The following is a 9,324-nucleotide window of genomic DNA, read 5'->3' as shown; positions in this document are numbered from 1 at the left end:
ATAAACGCTTTAGTGAAGCTCCCTCCGGCCTGCTGCCTGTTGCTTTTGGGTCCTCACCTCACCCCCCACCGTAACATGATACATCCCTTACCATAAGTACAAAAGATGAATAAAGTAAATTGTGAGGAATGCTTCTGTACATAGCGGGCCGAAGTTAAACACAAAAAGGGACAAAAACTACCCTCTGATTGATTAATTCCATCACTGTTCAACACTTTGTAATGTTATGTGTGTTTCTGAGGCCATGCTTGGATGTCTTCTAACCTTGAGATCCTTTCCTTTACTGTTTCTCTTGTTCATATGTACGTAAATACATTTGTGTGTGTGTGTGTGTGGGTTTATTCCTTGTGGTCAGCAAGAGGTCTCTTTCAGAATGGCTTCACCCCCAAGACCAGGCTCATACAACAGGAATAATGAGCAACTATTCTGCTCTGTCGCAGCAAACCAAACAAGATTTACAAAGAAGAAGGACTCCGGGGGTCAAGGCTGAGCTCTGGCTCTCTCTCCCTGTCTCACATAAGACACACGCACACATGCACTTGCATGTGTCCCCAGTGTGTATGGGGTCACCATGGTAACATTGTCTACTGCAGCAAATGGCTGAGATGTTGATGTGATGGGTTCTCGACCAAAGTTTATTGATCCACAAGATTTGGTGCCTGTTTCAAAGAAAAATCTTGTTCTGCATTATGAAGACTTGCAATCAATAAGAACAAATCCCTAGAACTTGATGCATTTATACTCTGGAGATAGTCACAGTTTATGGGCTGTGTTTATGTCTAGCCTGTAGTATGTTCCAGTAGATCATTCCGAATCTAAATGCTTTGGTGTGCATTTGTGTATGTATACATAAACATATACACACACATATATATATATACATATATATACATACATACAGTATATACATACATACGTGTGTGTGTTCTATGGGTACTTCCTGTGGTTGTGTCTATGCAGCAGAGATGATTCATGACTTTCGCTGTTTTTTCTCTCTCTCTCATGTTCCAACTCCCACACAAACAGACAAAAATATGGGCATTTTCAATCATGCTTTTTGCCATAACTGACACAAATGAACCAAAAATATCTTTAACATGCACTCATTTCTCACTTCCTCTGACTAGCAGCTTATGATTGTGGTTATAAATATCATAATCACATAATAGTAGGCAAGATTTACTCAGTGGTGGCATGTAAATTAACTCAAAAAATAAGCAATTTATGTAACAGATTACTTTTAGAAATCTCTCTCTTAATTCGATGCTCCTCTGTGCTTTATCCTGAGCCTCCGCAGCACATTTGTGACTATAGTCCAAAAGATGAAGTCCTTTTTCTGTGTTCTGCTGTGCACTGTTAGCACAGGTCACAGAAAACAATAGCCCACAGGAAGTGAGAGCAGCTACAAAGCACACGAGCTTAAGAATATAAAAAATAGATCTATGCAGTGTGTGAGTATTCTTGTTGAAATAAACTTGTATGTCAAACATGTTGTGCACAGAAATAATTCCAGTTAGTCAAAGCTATAGAAGTAATAAAAGCAATCTGTTGCTCACGTTATCACCACTGCCTGTGGTGTTATCTTAAAGGGGAAAGTCCGCACACAGGAAACTTTACAGTTTACTTACAGTATCCAATTACAGTTCAGTCAACAATTTTTCCTTTTTAAAATGAAGCCACAACTTCCTCATTGCTGATTTTCCACGCCTCTGTTGCTCTCTTTTTCTTTTTTCCGAACGTTTCGTCACTGGGCTGTGGTTTTCTCACTACTCACAGTGCACAGGAAGTGTGTTGTGTCAAAACAGGTCCTTGTCACTGTTTCCACTCCTCACTGAGGACCACAGCGCTAAATTTAACAACAATAACAAGATCACAGATACCCAAAATACTCACTTCCACATACGTAGAGGTTGAATTTAACTACTCTGAGCTATTTATACTTAACCATGTTAATATACTTATGTCCGGGCTGAGGTTAAGTTGGCTGTGTGACATAGTCTGCCACAAAGGAAACAGACCAAGCCAATTAGCTAGATGTGGTGTTATAGAGGATTTAGTCAAGTCAGGACAGTTAGCCGCTAAACCTTAACTGACCATGATGATCACATGAACGAAGTCTGCTCAGAGAATAGACTGATTTGCAACGATATGTGTAGATGGGTGGATGCAGATGTAGTCATCATCGATCAGTCTATTGGATTAGTACCTTGCTTTAGCTAAAAGTGTCCTCACTACAAACACAACTGCTGATGTCGGTTTGTGTCACCAAAAATACTCATGAATGTGCATCATTACAGAGTTCAGATTGGTCCTCTTCACCAGCGGTCAAATTTGAAGAACTGAAATGTCTGCCACCTAAAAACCTGTTAGACCTGGTGTCACATGTTAGTGTAAAAATAGAACATGGGCTATTTTAATGAAATCTATGGTTCAAGAGCTTCATACCACAGAAAAAAGGAAGAGGGTAAACGTTGTGTGCTATTTGTATTAGGTGATAAACGGAACATGCAAAAATGAAAGAGAAGGAATGGAAAAAGAAATATGTGAAAGAAAAAATATGGGGAGAAAAAAAAATGTGTTGAAGACCACGGATCAATCCCACTGGGAAGGGACATGACTGAAGCTGTGTGACATTGTTGAACGCCTTCAGATCATGTCCGGGAATATATCTGTAAAAGACTGGCAATATCAATATCAGGCCTTTTATCTGAAGCAGCTCCTCTCACCACTCTGTCTTTGTGTCTAGGGCATTGTGGGGCCTCGACTGAACCCACCTCTGAGCTTCCAGCGTATGCTCTGTATCAGTGCAGTTGAGATGAGAAGGGTTGAGAAAGAGGCCAGTGAACTTGGACTGCAGCCAGGGTTTAACTCTGGCTAAAGTTACACACTGCTCACTGTGACTGGCTCTGCCAACTCAGTCTGGCTGGGAGCAGAAGCCAATAGCAGGACAATTACCCCGGGCACTGCCGAGTAACGTTGGCCAAAGTCTGGTCTGTGTCCATGTGGGTGTTAGTTCAGAGACACACACACACACACACACACACACACACACACACACACACACACACACACACACACACACACACACACACACACTTTCAAATCTTAGAATCTGTTTTAACCGCTTCAACTTGTCCCACTTTGTTTCCCCTTTATTTTTTTAAAGATAGTAACAGACACACATATTCTATCCAAAGTCATGTTATTGCACACTGACATTATCACACATACATTTTAAATTCTGGTTTCAGCTTGTTTTTCATTGAAGCGATGTTGGCAGTGAATGAATTAACCCATTTATTCTGGTTCTATCAAATGGAAAATTAGCTACACATATTGCTCACAATTTTTTACACATTATCTTTGCAAACTTTGGGATCAGTAAAATCTGTGGGTTTGAATTAAAATTGGCTACACAAAAACATTTGTAAAAGTTAACCTTCTTTATACATGTATATTTATATGTATTTAAAGTCACTTGGTGGAATGACTGGCAGGAACTTCAGTGACGGGCCAAGCGCGTTATTTTGGTTACAGGGGTTAAAGAAAAGATGAACACGTAATCAGTGGCAGCAAAGCGTCAGTCTCCTAGTTTCTGTTTAGTGTGTTTCTCTTTTTTCTGTAACTTCCTCCCTCCTACTCATTCTCTCTCATTTTTTCCCAGCTCTGTCTCTCCATCCCCAACTCGCACTACTCCTGTCCTTCTGTTAGTGTTGCTCTATAGATAGGCTGATGAAAGGTAGATGTGGTAGGGCTTTAGAGAAAGCAGATTATCTCATTGTGTCACTAGTAGAAAATGAGGCAAAGGGCCTGTTACTATAAATAGGCAGATTTAGTCCACCCCCCTACTTAGAGCTCGGCAGGAGATCAAACTCGGGAGTGCAACTTTAAGGCCAGGGTCAGTGTGTTACTATGGTGACACAGCAGTGTGTCAGGGGGTGCATGAGATTGTGTTTTTAAGTGTGTGTGTGTGTGTGTGTGTGTGTGTGTCCCACCTCCTTGTTCTCTGGGCCTCTCCAGCAGCAGCAGCAGCAGCAGCAGCAGCAGTCGGCCTCCCAGCCCCTGTTAAGAGAGAGCATGTTGGGTAACAGCAGTCTGGAGTTCCCCTGGAGTCGCGCCAGACCTTCTCTCCCTTCCCTCCTGCCTCTCTCCCACAGTCCTCCCCTCCTTCTCCCCTCTCACCCACCCACTTCCCTTTTTCCTCACTAGTGTTCTTACCAAGGAGAGATGTGGGTTCATGCATTGTGTGTGTCTGTGTGTGTACATGTGGCTATTCACAACAGTCCATACAGTACAGCTGCTAGTTTATTTGTAATGTTCACAGCAGGTCATCTCCTTTTGACATTTTCAGTGTTTTCAACACCACCTTTCCTCTAAACACTGCTGTTGGGACCATCTTTCCATTAACCCAAGTAGGCTCAATCTTCCTGTTAAACCATTACGAAGAACTGATTTAGAGTCAGTGTCAGCATCTTGACCCATCTGCTCTGACTCATTTTCTCTAGTTCCCCATTCTGAAAATGAGAAATGAAGCCTGCTTTCAAAACAATTTGTGCCTATTTGTGGCTGAGACCAAGCCCAGTCAGAATACCATCATCAACACAATCGCATCATCATAGCAACAAATGTTGGGCAATGGGTGATGAAACATCAGCTCAAACGGTGTCTCATGGAGGATTGTTAAGGTGGGCAGCCTATTTGAAAAATCCCTTCAAATACATTTACAGTAACTAAAAATACTTTGGGATATATAATATCATTAATTATTAATATTTTGAGGAAGTTACCTATTTCTTGTTAGAGCTGATTCAAAAGTTCAACTCAGAGTATTTAACATGCAGATTTCAGATCCAGATTTAGTTCTCTTATTTTGTGCTGAGTTATCACTTTAAATGTTGGAGCATGAATCCTTTAACTGCTAAATCCCAAACACAGAAAAGTCCCAGATGGTGTGACATCTGATAGAGAAAAAGTAGCTGTTCAAACGTGAGCGATGTCAACAAGGCAGAAGAATTACTGAGAGGGCTTGTTTTAGCATGTTTACCTGCACCCACTCCATTCAGTGTTTAGCCTCCGTGCCAGAGGAACAAGCTGCTGCATGCTTCTGCCACAAAAGCGCTCAACAGTAACTCACCTCGCCTTGCACCCAGCGCTGACAGAGCACCGCGTCACAGTTTCCGAAAACCTCTCCTTCCACTTTTGCATCACCGTGCATGCATACAAAAAAAACAGAAATGCAAGTGTATTTGTGTGAACTGGCAGGTCTCTCACACACACACACACACACACACACACACACACACACACACACACACACACACACACACACACACACACACACACAGCAGATTCAGTTCTATGGTTACATACAGTAGATTAAAAGACTGTACAGGCAATGACATCATAAACACACATTTAAAACTATTTGCCTTTAAAAAAATTCCAATTATTGAAACTGAATTAATTGGTAGCTATTTAGAAGTTACATAAAGTGAAGGAAACAAGAGGCAGATATAAGAATTAACTCAACAAATGTAAGAATTAACTGAGCAAACTGCTGACATTAGCAAAGTCTAGCCCAAAAATATTTATGGACGAACATAAAGTAAAAAAAAACAACAACGTTTATATGTGTGGTGATTTAAGACTGAGAGTAGATGAAGACTCTGTGTTTGTAGACCATCTTATTAAGTAGATAAGTGACTTGGATCACTTTATTTGTCTGACTGGTCTTAAACAAGACCACAGAGTCTAGGCTGTCTGGGCCACAGCCACTGAATAAGAACGAAACACAGACAGCTTCCTCTTTCCACCCATCAGCCGCTCAGCCAAGCTCTTCTCTGTTTCTGTCTTTTTTCTTCCTTTCACTCTATCGTTTTCTCCGACTCAGCCCTGGTGATATCACGGAGCAACGGATGTGATGTCACTTCCTGTTTGGTTTTCAGTCATGCTGCCAGCGACTACAGAAGTAGCAGCTTGCTGACAGCTGCGAGTGGAGCTGGAATAAACGGGGTCAAAGGTCAGAGCTCGCTGATTGTAAGTGTTTGTAAGCCCTTACAGCTGCTTTTTAGAGCCACATCAGAGTCACTGAACATTTTTTCTTTGTTGTTTGGTATGTGGCTTACCTAATGCCAATTTTCTTTGAGTGCAGTGCTCTTATACAGATGTCTCCAAATCATCTTCATAACACAGGTGCAAAAATCACTGAAGGTGAACGTTTTGCATAGCACAACAAACATGGCCACGTATATATATATATATATATATATATATATATATATATATATATATATATATATATATATATATATACATCTTGTATTATCTATTCTGCCAAAAAGAGCAGCAGTTAGAAAACTGCAACTCCTTTTCCTCATCATCTGTCGCTAGTTGAGTCTCCTGGTGACAGACAGGCTGTGACACCCAGCCCTGGTAATAGAAGGCAATTATAAGCCATGGCGAGAGCTGTGGCAATGGGGAAAACTTTTATACAGCCCCCCTCCTGGGGCGCTGACATGCAGACACACTGAAATTAATTGCTACAAAACATCAGGCAAGCTTGACGCACACATGCGCATAGTCAAACTCCTGGAAAGGAGAAGAATGAAACAACACACATCATGCAACGTTGCATTGATGCTTGTGAGGAGGAAGAAGAAGAAAGAAAAGGCAGCAAAGAGAAGCATTGTAAAAAAATAAGTAGATCTCTTCCAACAAATCATATTTTCATCTAAATAAAGAAGCCAAAGACAATAGACTTGGGTACCTTGGAGACCAGGAGGACTATTTCTCCATGGCAACCAGTGTGGTGTGTGACAATGCTGCAGTGCGAGGGTTTGAACTGCTAAAGCTGTCTGGGAATGCAGAGATAGATGGGGGGAGAGAGAGAGACTCAGAGCGTGAGACCAATGGAGGGTTGTCTGTGTGCTAGTAATGAGAACACACTGTCACAATCCCACTGCGAGAAAAATGGAAGTTCATGACTTTTCAACTCACATTATTTTTCTTTAAATCAATACAGAGAAATCTTAAATGATGACGCTAAGCCTGTTTATGTTTCCAACAGTGCATATCCAAATATTCTCACATGTAAACATTTCTCCCGTGTTGCTATGGAGTTGTTCCCCTATTTGGCTGTTAGAAAAAAGCAGCACCATGTGGCCTTCAGAGAAGATTTATTTTAATTGTGTAGTGTATTGCGGCCAAGAGAATGGCAGGCTATATGCTGGGTGTGTGCTGTCAGCACACTTGTGGATACATGTACTCGGACATGATCGTGTGTGTGTAAGTGTGTGTGAGTGAGTGTTTGTGTTCAATACGCCACGTACACACTGTGTTTGGATAGCAAGACAAACACAAATAATGGAACAAGTTGGCGTTCGTCTATGTAGCAACCTGTGTGTGTATTTCTTGTTGAAAAGTAGGCGATAAAGCTTTTGACTTCCTGTTTGATCACTCCTCCTCATATGTGTTAATCCTGGATTTAATTGAGATTATAGTTCCATAATCTGGCAGTTGGAAAGGTTGATTTAGAAAAACAAAACTTGAGGTGGACTGAGGACACTGGATGACTTTCACAAACTGTACACTACTGCAAGTCTCAACACCGTCCTCACCCATTTCTCTTGTCAGCATCGCCCGACAACCATCAACATGCAATCTCCTTTGTGTGTCTTTATATTTATTTGCAGTTTGCTTTATAGAAATTCATTACAGTGTCTGCCGCCAGCGTAGGCAGAAAAAAATTCCCTCGACTCAGCTGAACTCTCACCCTCCTTTAATGTAAACACTGCTCCTTAGTCACGTTTCTCCCATTAAGGTAAATGCCTGCATTATGTACGAATCTAGTCTCCTTAATCCAGTTGCACCATTAACCTGCACACCCAGGTGCATTTTAATTGAAGAGAGAAAGAGACTCTGACCATATAGGTAATGTAAATTTATAGCATTAGAGTGAATTAGATCACTTACAATAAGTTATCACTTGAGGAAATACTACCCCATGTTAACTTAAATGTGTAAGGAATAATTTATTTTTCTCTCATGCCACCATTGTAAACAAATACATCAGGAATGTTCTCAATTTTTGGATGCTTTAAGTATTAAAGGGCAGTGTTTTACAGCAAAACTATATCAAAACATCTGTTAACAAACTCTCACAAAGTCCATGCAGTATAATCCAAGTCTAATTAATCCATTTGTATCACAAACACATGCATTTTGGCTAAACCCTTACTATTTTTAACACTTCTGGATAAACAGTCTCACGCTTGTACAGATGCGCTACTCACTATGTACTCATCCAAACAGTTGTGAGTGAGTAATTAAGATCCAAATGATAATTTTCGGGGGTGAAGTAATCCTTTAAGATGTTTTATTGTCTGGCGGCTGCAGAGTTTATGTGCTGTTGAATCTTCAGTCCAAGTGACCCAAAGTGACATGTGGCCTCTGAGCCTCGACTCTTTAAGAAACCATTGTCCCATAAGCCAAATGCTTCTGACAGTTATTCATTTATTCATTCCTTTCTCCCGCCTTCCATTCCTTGGAAGTTTTTTTTCCTTGTTTTTTTCCTTTTTCCTTTGAAGCATATGTGTGTTGCTGTAACTGTTGTTTGTCATCTTGTCTGTCTGCCTCGTCAGCCGTCATGCCTGTTGACATATGGCACTCGGAGTTAAATGATTATCGTCTGATTGTAAAGGGTTGCGGGGCTTTCTGATGGAGACCTGTCTCCTCAGCCCTGTAGGCTATCCCATGTCGGCAGTCTCCAACTGGAGTAGAGGGGAGGGTTGGAGGTTGGGGGAGAGGAGGGAGAGGGGCTTACCTGAATCAACCTGTCGTACCTGCCCTGAGGCTCACCTGTCAGCTACCCAGTGACAGTCACTTTCTCTTTCACTCTCTGTCTCAGTCCCTTTCTGGCTCCACCTTTCCATTACTTCCTCTGTATCTCTCCTTCCCCATTTATCTCTCTGCTTCTCACCCTCACCATTCCTTCACTTTATTTCAGCTCTGACACTACAAAACAAATAACTCTCACTGTGTGTGTGTGTGTGTGTGTGTGTGTGTGTGTGTGTGTGTGTGTGTGTGTGTGTGTGTGTGTGTGTGTGTGTGTCTGTCTGTCTTGCCTGTTTGTATAACACCAGGTTTAGACAGGCCATCCATTGAGAGACATGGTGATTCAGGGTCATCTTACCAAATTTTAAGTAGCTCAGGTTTTGTGTTTATAGCTCTTAGTTCAGAAAGTATAAGATTAAAACCAAACTATCTTCCCTTTCCTGCCATTTTCTGAAAAGAACATTACAGGCCAAGGAGTGAGGAAGGGGGATG

This window comes from Etheostoma cragini, chromosome 10 (assembly GCF_013103735.1).
Source record: "Etheostoma cragini isolate CJK2018 chromosome 10, CSU_Ecrag_1.0, whole genome shotgun sequence".
In the NCBI taxonomy this organism is placed as follows: Eukaryota; Metazoa; Chordata; class Actinopteri; order Perciformes; family Percidae; genus Etheostoma; species Etheostoma cragini.
This window is presented reverse-complemented; position numbering follows the sequence as displayed.